The sequence below is a fragment of the Elephantulus edwardii genome, unplaced genomic scaffold (genome assembly GCF_000299155.1).
Source record: "Elephantulus edwardii isolate Elephantulus edwardi_28Jun2011 unplaced genomic scaffold, EleEdw1.0 scaffold00172, whole genome shotgun sequence".
In the NCBI taxonomy this organism is placed as follows: Eukaryota; Metazoa; Chordata; class Mammalia; order Macroscelidea; family Macroscelididae; genus Elephantulus; species Elephantulus edwardii.
In genome coordinates this window covers 6,642,196-6,657,209 of record NW_006399922.1, presented here as the reverse complement: position 1 = coordinate 6,657,209, position 15,014 = coordinate 6,642,196, and the positions used below count along the sequence as shown (strand labels likewise).

Genomic DNA, 15,014 nt, shown 5'->3' with positions numbered 1-15,014 from the left:
TGTTAATGTGACGAATTGCACTGATTGTTTTTCGTATGTTGAACCATCATTGCATGCCTGTTATGAATCGCACTTGTCCTTGGAGAGGGACATCATGCTTGGGAGGGTGGAGGGACAACGCAGGAGGGGAAGACCCTCTATGAGATGGATTGATTCGGTGACTGGGGTAATCGGGATGGGTGTGTCTGAGGCGGTGCGGTTGGCGCAGGATAGAGCAGGGTTTAGGGCTGTTGTGCATAGGGTCGCTATGAGTCGGAAACGACTCAACGGTACATAACAACAACAACAACAACAACAACAGCTTTGGACTCTGTTGGCCAGGATTTTATTCAGGATTTTTGCATCTATGTTCATGAGATATATTGGCCTGTAGTTTTCTATTTTGGTGGTGTCTTTACCTTGCTTTTGTATCTAAGATATGTTTGCTTCATAGAATGAGTCTTAGAGAATTCCATCTTTTCCTATTTTCTTAAACAGTTTATGAAGAATTGTGATAGTTCTTTTTCTGACTGTTTGATAAAATCCACTTGTAAACCATCTTCTGGTCCAGGCCTTTTTTGGCTGTAAGTTGTTTTTTTACTTTTTCAATTTCTTCTTTTGTAATGGGTCTGTTCAATTTCAGTTGGTGTAAGTTTATGTAGGTTGTGAATTTATAAGTATTTGTCCATTTCCTCTAGGTTTTCATATTTGTTTGAGTATAATTTTTCATAATATTTCATTGTTATTATGGTTGTTGTTATTGTTGTGGTTATTGTCATGTGCCTTCAAGTTGCCTGTGACACATGGCGACTCTATGTACAATAGCTCTAAACTCTGCTCTGTCCTGTGCCAATCTTACTGTCTCTGACAGACTCACCCTGATTACCCCAGTCACTGAATCAATTCCCCTCCTAGAGGGTCTTCCTCTCCTGCACTGTCTCTCCACCCTCCCAAGCATGACATTCTTCTCCAAGGACTGGTCCCTCCTTGAAAAATGTCCAAAATATGTCAGATGATGCTTTAGAATCCTTGCCTCCAAGGAGCAGCCTGACTTAAACCTATTCAGGATGAACCTGTTCTTTTTCTTAGCAGTCCATGGTATATTTAATACTCTTCTCCAGCACCACAGTTCAAAGGCATCAATTCTTCTTCTATCCTCCCTAATCATGGTCCAGCTCTCTGATGCATAGCAAGTGATTGCAAAGACCATAGAGCACCTTAATCTCCAGAGTGACTCCATTGCTCTTTAGTACTTTGGAGAGGTCCCTAACAACATCTTTTCATTTCCTGACTGCTGGTGCCAAGAGTGTTGATTGTAGAGCCAAGCCTTTTTATTATTGTTGGTTCTGTTGTGACATTGCCCATATCATTTTTTATTCAGATCATTTGTGCTGTTCTCTTTGTTAGTTTTGCTAGTGGTTTGTCGATTTTATTGACCATTTCAAAGAACCAACGTCTAGTTTTGTTGATGTTTTCAATTGTTTTGTTTTCCATTTCATTTATTTCTGCACTAATTTTTATAATTTCAGGATTTTTTTGAGTGCCGATTACGTACTAGATACAGGTCCTTGCGCTCACGGAGCTTACAGTCTAGCATTTCCCACTTCACTTGCACACTGACCTGGGCAAGTCTGTGCCTCTCTATGCCTCAGCTGCCAAATGGGAGGAATATGCAGAATCAGCACAGACCGTAGATGACATGCTTGCTGTTCTGTAAATGCCAAACAAGACCCTTACCCCTTGCCCTAGCCTATCTCTTAGGCAAGAAATAGGGCTGGATGTTGATTTTTAACAAGAGAGTACACTGGGGCTAGGGGGTTGGAGCTGGATTGTCTGCTGTGCGATGGTGGTGGTAAAAGGGCTGTGCAGGGGTGATGATGGCTACACAAATTGTTGCTGCTGCTGCTGCTGTTTCTTGGTGGCTGCCTTGCTGGCTAGGTCCTTGGCCTTCTCTGTAGCTGCCAGTGCTGTCTCTTTTGCCTTTTCCTTGGCTTCCTTGGCAGTTTCAACAAGTGTCTTAGAAAGGGCTTCACCTTGCAGCTTGGCCAAGATGTATTCAAAACCCTTAATAGTCTTGGTCACATTGCTTTTAAATCTAGCCAGACCAAATTCCTGGACAGCTCTGGAGACACCAAACAAGCTAAAGGAGACCCAGGGTTCTCGGCGGATTTCGGTCCAACCACTGTTATCAGAGTTCACACAGTAAACACAGCGTTCCTCCACCACCATCAGCTGGGCATGGTTGATGTTCCAGGTGAAGGTGGTCATGGTCTGATTCTGTGGGTCCACAATAGAGTCCTCCAGGATGTACACCAAGTGAGCAACATTGGCAGGAAACAATCGCTCAGCCCAGCGCGGCATCCTGTTGGTCTTGGTCAGAAGTCTCCGGGACAGGAGTTTCTGGTCAGGGGTAACCTCCGGGTGTATTATGTCTTCCATCAAGACATGTTTGCTGTAGGGATTCAGGTACCGCTGCTAGAAGGTGGCGAACACTTGGTCCCAGGAACTCCTGAGCACGCTCTGGCCCAGGAAATATTTCACCATTGTCCCGGCCGGGAAGGACTCAACACCCGCGAATCATTAGGAGTACGGAGTCTGGGGAGCACGTGGAGGCCAGACCAGAGCTCGGTGCCCGCCCGCCAGGCTCGCTCAATCACCACCGTACCGCTCCCAAACTTCTGCCGCCATGAGGAGTGGCCAGTGGTCTGGCTAATTTCAGGATTTTTTTTTAATGGGTTGTTGGGTTTTCTTACTGTTCTTTTTCAATTTGAAGGAGATTTTGGGTTATAGAGTCAATGGTCATTTTTTCCCCTACCTTTTGATCTGTTTGCTTATTGCTATAAATTGACCTCCGACTATTCCTTTGGTTGTTTTCCAGAGGTTTTGGTGAGTTGTGTTTTCATTCTTATTTGTTTCAAGAAACTTTTTAATTTCATTTTTTATTTTTTCTAGTATCCAGTCATGTTCAAGTAAGGGTGTTGTTCAGCTTCCAAATGTTTATTTTTTTTTCTCTCCTTTATCCTCTTTGTATTAATTTCTAAATTTGTAGCATTTTGGTCTGAGAAGATGCTTTCTATTATTTCTGATTTATAACTTATTGATGCTTGCCTTATGGCCTAAAATGTGATCTATTCTGGAGAACTTTCCATGCATCTTGGAGAAGAAGGTATATTGTGCTTTATTTGGGTGCATTAGCCTACATATTTCTATGAGATCAAGTTGGTTAATTGTGTGGCTTAATTCTTCAGCATCTCTGTTGAGTATCTTTGAGGGAGTTGTACCTTTTCATGAGTGGTGTATTAAACTCTCCAACTACTATAGTGGTGTTTTCTATTTCATTTTTCAGTTTTGTTAATGTTTGTTTTGTATGTTTTTCAGGTCTTTCATTTGGTGCATAGATACCTATTGTTAAGAATTCTTGTTCTATTGATCTTTTAATCATTATGTAGTGACCAACATTGTCCTTTTTGATGGTTTTTGCATTGAAATGATATTGTTAGAGTTGTATATTGCAACTCTTGCTTTTTTTCTGGTTGTCATTTGCTTTGTGTATTTTTTCACACTTTTATTTTTAGTCTTTATGCTTAATTTTCAGGTGTGTCTCTTGTAGACAGCATATTGATTGATTTTTCTTTTAATCCAATCTGCTACTCTTTTTCTCTTCCATGGTGCATTTAAACCATTCATATGCAGTATGATTATTGAGAAGCAAGGTATTATTATTGTCATTTTGCTGAGTTCTTTTGGTGTTGTTGGTAGTTACTTTGGTCCATCCTTCCTTCTGTGGCATCTCTGTAAAAAGGACATCTCTCAGTGTTTCCTTAAACACTTGTCTTGTTTTTAAAATCTCCCCTAAGTTTTTTTTTCTGGGAATATCTTGTTCTCTCCTTCATATTTGATGGACAGTTTTGCTGGGTACAGTATTCTTGGTTAACAGTTGTGAGTGTTTGATATATGGCATTCCACTGTCTTCTTGCTTGCATGATTTCTGCTCAGAAAGCAGCACTTAATCTTATCTACTCTCCCTTATAGGTTACTCTTTGTTTCCCCCTAGCTGTCTTCAGAATTCTCTATCTTTGCTTCTCGCAAATTTGACTATTGTATGCCTTGGTGTTTTTGTTTTGGGGTATATTCTATATGGTGTTTGCTCAGCTTCTTTAATATATATTCTCTCATTCTTCATTATACCTGGGAAGTTTTTCTTTCACAAATTTTTAGTCCTTTTACTTGCTTCTTCCTGTTCTGAGATTCTGCTTATACACATATTATTTCTTTTGATAGTGTCCCACATTATTTTTAGGTTTTCTTTTTCCTTCCTTTCGGTTCTGATTTTTATTCTAGCAGGTAAGTGGTGACAATTTTGTCTTCTATTTTACTGGTTCTGTGTTTCATCTCTTCAACTCTGTTTATGTGTCCCTCCATCAAGTTGACAGCATCCGAATCATTGTTCTTCGGTATTTTGGACTTCGGTTTCTTATTTTTACAGAGCTCTTAAGGCCTCATTTATTTTATTAGCTTTGTTTTGGGTTGTGTTTTTAAGCAGCTCTTGGTTTTTGTTTGCAGTGTCCTGTAATTCTTCAGTTTTGTCTTTCATCATTTGAAAATATTCAATCATTGTTCTTTTCAATTTTGTGTCAGAAAGTTCCATCAGACTTTCTGGATTCTGGAAATCCATTGATACTGTGTCACATTTTGGAGGTGACATCTTGTTTTGGGCTTGTTTAGGGTGTGGGCCTGCTTTGTACATGACATTGCTGTGGTAGGATTTTTCATACCTGAGGTGATAACAGGTTCTTGATCTGAAATCACTGCTCCAGAAGAGAATGGGGCCGATTTCCTGCCCCTTTTCTCTCTGAATTTCTGATCTAAGAGAAGATTTGCTTCAGTTCAGGAGAGAAAAGGCCTGTGAAAACAGGCTTTTCCACCAGGCAACTGTTGCAGGTAGGGCAGTCTAAGATGCTCTGGACTAAAGGCAGTTAATTGACTGGGTGGGAAGAGATGCAAGGCAGAGTTTATAGACTCATATAGAGCAGGCAAATACAAACAACCACTGGGTGGGCATATACGCAGGACATGTTCACACACAGATGCATTCAGGTCAGCTATGCACTGTAACCTTAATGGAAAACCAGAAAGCCTTTATTTTTCCCTCAAGAACTGAGTCTGTTGCCTCAGTCAAGCTCTAGCTGTCTCTCTCTTAACGGGTCTCACATGGTCCACCCAAACAACAGTGATCCCCAATAACTACCTCACTCAAATTGCAGTTGTCCTGCTCACTGCCAGATGTGGGTCACTCCAGGTCTATGTCACTCCAGGTCTACTTCATTCTGATTCCACATTGCACCAACTTTGTTCACTCTTTTTTGAAGGTTGTGCAAATTCAGATTCTTCCTAGTTAGTAGCTGGCTGCTGATGATTCAGTGGCTACTGACAGTGCAGCAGTTGCTGATGATGTGGAGAATTTATTTTAAAATAAGTTTATTCTGAAGACATGTAGGGATTCCATCACATTGGCCATGGGGCCCAGCATCTGCTGCATGGTCCCGGTCCTGAGATCTGGCCATGGCAGTGGCATGTGCTTGATGGCAGGTGGCAGTGGGACTCACCCAAGTTTTTTTTAGAATCTTTGTCCTCTTGATGTTGAGCCTCAATCCATATTGGAGACCTGTAGTCGACTAATTAACTGTTCAGGTATACATAAACTGTGGACTGCGGAGGGCCATGGCCTGTTTCAATGAAGCTTGGTGCACCTCCAGCTTCTCACACTTCTTCCCTGGCACTGCCATCTTGCTTCCAAGACTATTACTTTGAAAACAGGAGGATAATTTGGGAGCTGGGAGAATTGGGAGAGCAGAGATAGAATGTACAGATAAGGAACACTGTAACGTACCAGTATAAACTAATATCAACCTGTAAAGAATAGACAAAAGAACAATATGGCTATTATTCTCAGCAAATATAGATTGAAAAAGGTAAGAAGATAAGATGCATCTCTGGAATACACCTTTCCTGATTTTGAACCATACAGTGTTTCCATACTCTATTCTGACGACTGCCTCTTGGTCCAAGGATAGGTTTCACATGGGCACAATTAAGTCTTCTGGGATTCCCATTCTTCTAGGCACTATTTGTTGTGATCCACATAGTCAAATGCCTTGTGCTCTACTATACATAGGTTTTTGAAGGCTTGATACTTTTTAAGTAGACACCTAATCATCCTCCCTAGTTTGTCCTAATTTGGGTGCTCAGCTTCAGTACACTATTTGACAGACAATCATTTTACTGAAAAAAAAGCATATGAGAGTTATATAGGTAACAGATCAAGTGTTGATCTGAGGCTCACTCCTTTGGTGCATATGTTGTGTTCCCACACTCACCTTTCCCTGCCAACATTCAGCTCAGTAATCTTACCTTGCCCTTCCAACATTTCCCATCCCCTACCTCCACCCAACCCTCATTTGATGGCTCAAGCCTCTCACCATGAGAAGGAGTGTGGCATCAGCATTTGAAGAAGGCTCATCAACAACCTGAATTGTTCAGAAGACAACCTTACTTTCTGAAAAGCAGGAGAACCTGAAGTATTTGCTGCAGAAGGTCAAGGACTATAGTCTTCAATATATAATGGACCTCAAAATAAAGAAAACAAAGATTCTCACTACTGGGCCAAATGGCAGCACCATGATAAATGGAGAAGGGATTAAGACTTTTAACAATTTCCATGTGCTTGGTTCCATGATCATTTCAAGAGTACTGAAGAGCAAAGATGTCAGTCTAGAGACTAAGGTGTACCTGATCCAAGCCATGGTCTTCACAATTATTTTCTATGCATCAGAGAGCTAGACAATAACTAAGGATGATAGAAGAATTGATGCCTTTGAGTTGTGGCCCTGGAGAAGAGTGTTAAACATACTATGGACTACTAAGAGAACAAATAGGTATGTCCCGGACATGGTAAAACAGCTATTCCTTGGAAGGAAGGATTTTGGAGCTCCATCTCACATACTTTGGTCATGTTACTAAGAGGGACTAGTTGTTGGAGAAGGACACCATGTTTGGAAGAGTGGAGGAACAACACAAGAAAGAGAGACCCTGGATGATATAAATTGACTCAGTAACTATGATAATGGGACTAGATGTGTCAGACACAGTAAAATTGGCTCAAGATAGGACAGATTTTATAGCTATTTATTGTACATAGAGTCGCTATAGGTCACAATTTGACAGCACTTAACAACGACATCAGCACATAGAAACAAGATATGTGTAACTGTTGTGAAGGGGGAAAGAAAGAGGAGAACGGGGCCAAAAAGGAAGGAATGGGGTTAAAAATCCACTAGGGAAACAGAGATTAGTGGATGGATGGTGAGGTGGGTGAAAGAATAGGTATCATGTAACAGAAATTTGATGAGATGAGGTGATAAAAGACATTGATTTTTAAAAGGCACTGATCATTAAGAGTCTGGAATGAGGGTTGCAGAGTGGAGTATACTTGGGGTGGGGATGGGGGTGTGCGGGGAGGGAGGGATTGTGTACCAATGAAGGAGTTTTCCTTTTGTTTTTCAAGGAGAGGAGAGAACTGAGGGTGGGGGTGAGGTGGGTGGTGAGAAAAGTGCAATGATGAATGAATGGAATTCCAAAATCTCTGCAGATGTTCATTGAAATTAACAGTAATAATTAAAAAATTTAAAAAAAAGAAAAAGAAAAAAAGGCACTGATCAATAGTAATGAATTCTATTAATAATATATTAAAAATAACTACATTAATGTACATGAAAGAAATACAATGTAGGTGAAAGTGTAAGCCAATTAAAAAAAAACACAGAAAAAGTTCATTAAAGTAGAACTAAAATCCACATTTTGGAAGACTTGGGAAGTTAGTCTCTAAAAAAAGGAAAGAGGGTGAGAGAAGATGCAGCAAGTGTGATTTAACTGAGCTCACCATCTACGAGCCTCATAGTGACCATCTATGAACAGCTAACCTGAATCTTGTCCTATCCTGTGCCATCCTCCTCATCTCTGACACACTAGAACCCATTGCTGAAATCACAGGGTCAATCCACCTTGTTGGAGGTCTTCCTCTCCTTCACTGACCCTCCATCATTCCAAGCATGATGCTCCTTTCCAAGATCTAGCCTCTCCTAAGTGTTGTTGTTGTTATGTGCCGTCGAGTCGTTTCCAACTCATAGCGACCCTATGCACAACAGCCCTAAACAGTACCCTTCTCCAGCACCACAGCTCAAAAGCATCCACTCTCCTTCTGTCCTCCCTAGTCATTGTCCAACTCTCTGATGCATAACAAGTGATTGAAAATACCATGGCCTGTATCAGGCGCACCTTAGTCTCCAGAGAGACACTGTTGCTCCTGAGTACTTTAGAGAGGTCCCTAACAGCAGACTTTCCCATCGCGATACGCTTTTTGATTTCCTGACTGCTGGTGCCAAGAGTGTTGACTGTGGAGCTGAGCAAACTGAAGCTGTGAACAATCTCAATCTCTTCGTCATCCATCCTGACACTGCCAATTGGTTGAGTGGTGAGAATCTTTGTCTTCTTCACGTTGACCCTTAGTCCATACTGAAGGCTGCAGTCCTTGACCCTTCACAGCAAGTGCATGAGGTCCTCCTCAGTTTCAGCAAGCAGGGTTGTGTCATCTGCATAACGCAGATTGTTAATAGATCTTCCACCAATCCTGATGCCACAATTCTCCTCATAGAGCCCAGCCTCTCGGATAATCTGCTCTGCGTACATGTTGAAAAGGTATGGAGATAGGATGCATCCCTGGCGTACACCCTTCCCAATTTTGAACCATGCAGTGTTACCCTGCTCTGTTCTGTCTACTGCCTCTTGGTCCAAGTATAGGTTTCGTGTTAGCACAATTAAGTGTTCTGGGATTCCCATTCTTCTCAGAGTCAGCCACAGTTTGTTATGATCCACACAGTCAAATGCCTTTGCATAATCAATGAAACACAGATAGACATTCTTCTGATATTCTCTGCTTTCAGCCAAGATCCATCTAACATCAGCAACAATATCCCTAGTACCACGATCCCTTCTAAACCCAGCCTGGACTTCCGGCAGTTCTCTGCTGATGTGCTGTTCTAATCGTTTTTGGATGATCTTCAGTAGAATCTTGCTTGCATGTGAAATCAGTGACACTGTTCTGTAGTTTCCACACTCAGTTGTGTCACCTTTCTTTGGAATGGGAACAAATATAGATCTCTTCCAGTCAGTTGGCCAAGTGGTTGTTCTCCAGATTTCTTGGCACAACTTGGTGAGCACATCCAGGGCAACATCTGTTATCTGAAATACTTCAATTGTTGCCCTGGATGTGCTCTCCTAACTACATGTCCAAATTATGAAAGACAAAGTGTTGCCATCTTTGCCTCAAAGAAGCACTATGGTTACACCCTTTCCAAGACATAACTGTTTATTCTTTTTGTAGGAATTCTTTATTATGGGCCTCTCACATCTTTGCTATTTCAAAATGTGTAAACATAGGGGTTTCTGTTGAGGAAATCTTGAAATTCGATAAATCTTAAAAGTACTTGACCTAACCCAAAAACCAAAAACATAAACTTGACCTCTGAAATAACTACTGTGTTCATAGAAAATACCTAGAAAATAGTTTTACTCTCCAATTTTGAACACTTTTTTTAGTTAGCCCAACATTTTCCTTCTCATTTTTAAAAATAAAATGTAAAAAAATATAAAGTACTCTCAACTTAAAAAGAAAAAAAATCAACCTTCTATGAAAACATTCCTTATAAACAGAAAAAGTTGTTTTGAGTGCTGAATTTAAGAGATAAGGGTTGGTTGATACCATGATGTAGTCCCTGGTAGCCGTGAAATACTTCAAGGTCACAATACTCATAGACACATCCAATAAAAGGGATTGAAGATACAAAGAAGTTGCTTCCAAAGAAAATAAAACTTTGCTGATAAAATACCCTCTGCCTGACTCAAGTAAAGTGGGGGGAAATTTCAATTTGGATGGTTAGGCATCAGAAAAACTACAAACAAAGCTGAGAAGCAACCTTAGGATCAGACTTGCTTAGCTACTCATGGAAATTGTTGCAGTGATCTTATTCTATGTCATATGTTACACTCTAAAATCATATAATCATAAATTGAATGTCCCCTGTGTCCTTGATAATAGAATCTGTGGCATGCTGAACACCTACTATATGCTGAACATGATTTTAAGAATTTGTACATATTGCCTTTCTCTATTTTCTCAATAGTTTTTGGTGGTTAAACTAATATCATACATACCTATTTTATAGTTCAGGAAATTGGGTCACTTAAAGGAGAATTTGTCTTGGTCACACTAATTAGTAAAGGGATGAACCAGGATTCTAACATGATATTTGACTTCTCATTACAATAACAACAACAACAATTACAATGTTAAATAGAAGATAGAAATATGTTGGGGCATAGACATTCTTTGTCCCTGAGTAGCAAAACAGCCATCTGTATCCAAGAGGTCATAACTTTGAAAACTGAATGGAACTATTCTATACTGCACAGATGAACTGAGATCAGTTGTATGACAACTAATAACATATACCATTCTTCCTTTAGGAACATTAATTTTCCTTCTTTTAACCCTGAATAAAAGACATGCTGCCCACACAGAATGGCCAGAATTGATTTTTCTGGATAATCATAAGATTTCTATTATTAACTCAAGATTCTTAACTCAAGCTTCCAGATCTCATGGAATTGATTGTGAAACTGTGCCTCTGTATTTTGTGGAGAGAGTTTCCTTTGTTTGCATCAAATTTTAAAAGGTAAAAAAAAAATCATTGCTGCCTTTGCTTTAAAATTCACAAATAAATAAAAGTTTATTGTGAAATAGGTTACTTAGTGCAAACAAAAATCCTTTAAGATGGTATAATAAATTTGACTCTATTTGCTACTAACAGTTTAGTATATTAGAAAGCACATTTGGAGTGAAAAGACCTCAGATTTTTGGCCAGCCCAGCTGTTGACTAGCTGTGTCACCATGAGTGCCCTGTACTTTGTAGTGCCTTCATTGTTTTATCTGTGCCTTGTCTGGTCTGTTAAATGTGATGGTTCAGTTATGGGTTTAAAAATTTCAAGTTCCCAAGTGAAAGCATGAACTTTAACCCTAGAGAGAGTCCACAGAAGATATACACATTTTCCTAAGACTTAGAAAATTATGTGCAGCAGTGAACTTATCTAGTTGAACTCCTGACAATTCTTTCAATTCCAGGAAAGTAAGATGGTAGAAATTGGAAAATAGCAATGCTTTCTCCAGTTACAAAGATTCTGATTTGCTATGATTTAGCAATATACAAGCACACTAACTGAGGAAATTACTGTGCTTGTTAACAGTTTTGAAGTCTCTTTTATGTTTTCCTGTATCTATTTGCTTAGTTGCAGCTCTGTTTAGTTTATGACTCACATCAACTTTGTGATGTCATGTTTGGGAACTGGTTCTAACTTTACAAAGAAATTTTTAACTAAATGTGGCTACTGCTAAGAAATTCTAACTCCCCAGGTGATAGCTTTGACCCTTCAAGATTAACTGTCTGCTTACATTAATTTTGATGGCTCTAATTACCAATGATGGCTTCAAGGCCTTGAAAAAGAATACCTTCTCAGATTAATAAAAATCTTTGGCAGTCTCAATTTTAAATAACTTATATGCTTTGATCTGGTGGGTTTGTATTGCCCAGTCTAATGACTGTTTCTATTTAATTTTCAGATGTTTAATTACAGTGGAGTACTTCAACACCACTAAATTAAAACAAGTTACCAGCTTGTTCTTGACTGTGGTCTGGTAAACTTCCAAATGACATTTATAGCAATATCAGATATTTAATTCATACCACACATTTTTGTTAACTTCAGAACAAAAGAGAAAAATGCTTTCCACAAACCTTTGGAGCTGCAAACACAAGAGAGAGTTTGGGTAGCCTATCTCATCTGCTAATGAGTTCTAGTGCTTTGCAGAGCCCAGAGTCCCTTTCTCAGTGTCTGATGATTTTACAATTTGGTTTTCATAAGGGCTACTTATATTGCATTTTGTGAAAACTAATGAAATTACACATTTCTTTTAATCTTTGTCTTATTTGCATTGTCAGATGGCTTACACTATTATTTGGACTTGGCAAATGTGGCAATAGGCTAGAGGGTTTTTTTTATGTGGAAAGTAAGGTTTTTTGGGTGACATAAGTGTTTTCAACATTAGTATGCAAGTTTAAAGGAAGCGAAAAGCAGCATTGGATCCCTGTAGGATAATATTATTTGGAAATGGATGTTTAGAGTTAGTTTGTGTCTTTACAACATCAGTCATACGGCTATTGTTGGCATCTGACAGTTTTTCTTTTAAGATTAATGTGTTTATAAAAACCTTATGTGTTCCTTTACAAGGCAAGCTTGAAATCCATCAGCATTACCATTGGAATGACTCAATGCTAAGAGAGCAAACCAAATGACAAACAGAATCTGGTTTTCAGAGACCTATGTGCATTGAAGAGAAATGATCTGAAGCCAAACTTGGCTTCCTTCCAAAAATTCCTCCTCCAATGTGGTTGGTACAAGCCATAAAAGGGTAAAGGGATATGGATGCAAATGAATATGTAAGGTCAGCAGTCCTGCAGGAAGAGGAAAATGTGAAAGGAAGAATGATTCCTTGAAAAACTCAGTATTAACAGTAAACAATAACCATAAGTAAACCAAGTCATAGGAAAGACAAAAACTTTATGACAAATGGAAATTTTTCTACATAGTTAGAGGAAGTTGTTTTTAACATCACTCCTTGACATGCAATTACTAATTACTAATATTCAGAAATACACATTGGAAAATTTTTCATCCGATTGGATGTGAAAATATCTGAAAGAGGGGGTGGCAATAGCTCAGGCAAATAGAATGACCTGACAGCCACACAGAACCTTACAACTCACAGAAGAGTGATCTAGCTTATGAGAACAAGAGGTCCTGTTTTCCAGGTTGAGCAAAAATTGAATCCTCATCCAGCTTGAAAAGTCAGAATGTTTCTGATGAAGTAAGAGATAGGTCAGGTACTTGCAGGGGTCAAGAGAGTAATAACACAACTATGGAAAATGGATGCTGGGCTAACAGCCCTGTCTCAGTATTAGAGCTGATAGCTGGCAAAGCTTTCTCTATCATGTTAGCTACCATCTTTCTGACTCAGACAGTTCCACTTCTGCTAAGCTTGCCTAACTCCCACTTTCTCAGCTCAGAGAGTAGATGTCCAGATATTGAATAGAAGATTTCTTTGATTAGAAGCTTTCCTGTACACACTTCCAAATGCAGCTTCCCTGTTGAACACCAATAGATTGCACTGCATTCAACAAGAGCATATTCGAGACATGAAGCCCCTTACACCAGGAAGTTAATGCTAACAGAGCCATCCATGAAGAAAAGGAGAAAGTGTCTTCACAATACCTCAGCCCAGGCCAAAACTTCTAAACAGTGGTAACTTCAAAAGGGAGTTAGAACATTTCACTTGGGAAAAGCTATTCAATCTCAAGGATTTAAGAGAACTAGATCCAAAAATAAGGTGAGTGGGCATGTCATCAACCTTCTAACATCTGCTTTTGTATATCTTTGAAGTTGACAAAGATAGGAGTAAAGAAAGGACTATCTGAGAAGTGCACATCTATGTATATGTGCATGCCTGTGTGCTCTATGGTTTTTTGAGTGTATGTGCACATTATGTACATGATGTGTAGAGTGTGTGATACATATGTGTCTGTGTGGCGTGCACTGTATGTATGTGTAAAAATATGGTTTTGATATACGTGCAGTATAGGAGTAGTATGTGTGCATATGTTGTATACATGTATGTATGTATGTTCCACAGTGCAAGGAATTGACATTAGTCACAGAGGAACTCAACAGTATCTCACAACAAATAGTTTAGCAGGAGTCCTTGGGTGGTGCAGTTATAACACTTTACTCCTAATGGAAAGGCTGGAGATTCAAGTTCGCCCAGACCTTTCTCAGAAGAAAGTTCTATTGATTTACTTTTTTAAACTAGGCATTTGAAGTCCTGTGTAACACACTTCTACTGCACATTCCTAGCTCACCAAACTGGATGTGAATTAATTTTTGCTTATCCTGGAGAACAGGGCTTGTGCTCTCTTATTCTAGGTATTGACTTCCTGGTAGCCATTGCAGGTTTGTTCGGCTAGTAGGGGTTTTTTGTTTTCTATTTTCCATTTTTTAAAAACTAGTTCAGCTACAAGGATATTCCTAGAGCACAGCTCAAAGCAATGAGTCATACTCTCTTCTTTCTGACTGGGAACAACTTTCATTATAATACTTTGTTTTGTCTTCCCGCGATACCCTTTGAAATCCTTTGTTCAGCTTCTTAACTTGAATTCTTCTTTGCTTTGGCTAAAGTGAAAGAAGATTTAAAAACTAAGCTAAAACTAAAACTAAAGCTAAAGAAGTTTAAATCAAGTCCACAAGAATCAAAATTTTACCTTGAGTCTATGCCACTTGAATTTCAAAACTATGTCAGGAACAGGTTTGAGGCCTTGAACACTACTGAAAAAAGACGAGATGAGCTGTGGGAGGATACCAAGAATATCATCCAGGAAGAATTTTAATTTGAATTTTTTAAAAAAGTCATTACCAAGGCAAAGGAAAACATAAAGACTAAGATGAATATCAGAAGAGGCTCTTAATATTGCACTAGAATATTGAGAAGCCAAAGCAAAGGGAAGAAATAAAGAACTTAAGGAAATGAACAGAAGATTTCAAAGGGCATCCTGGGAAGACAAAATATTATAATGATATGTACAAAGACCTGGAGTTAGAAAATAAAAAAGGTCTAACTTGCTTGGCGTTTCTTAAGTTGAAAGAACTGATGAGTAAATTCAAGCCTCAAGTTGCAATATGTAAGGATTTGTTGGGAAGAATAGTAAATAATCCAGGAAGCAGTAAAAGAAGATGGAAAAAGTATACAGAGCCACTGTACCAAAAGGAATTGGGTGACACAGAAGTATTTCATGTAACCACATATTAGCAATAGC

At 39.1% G+C, this 15,014-nt stretch overlaps 1 pseudogene; it reads right to left on the bottom strand.

Annotated features, from left to right (window-relative positions):
* Positions 1–1,860: 1,860 nt before the first annotated feature.
* Positions 1,861–2,523, bottom strand: LOC102859348 (annotated as a pseudogene).
* Between the last annotated feature and the right edge of the window lie 12,491 nt (positions 2,524–15,014).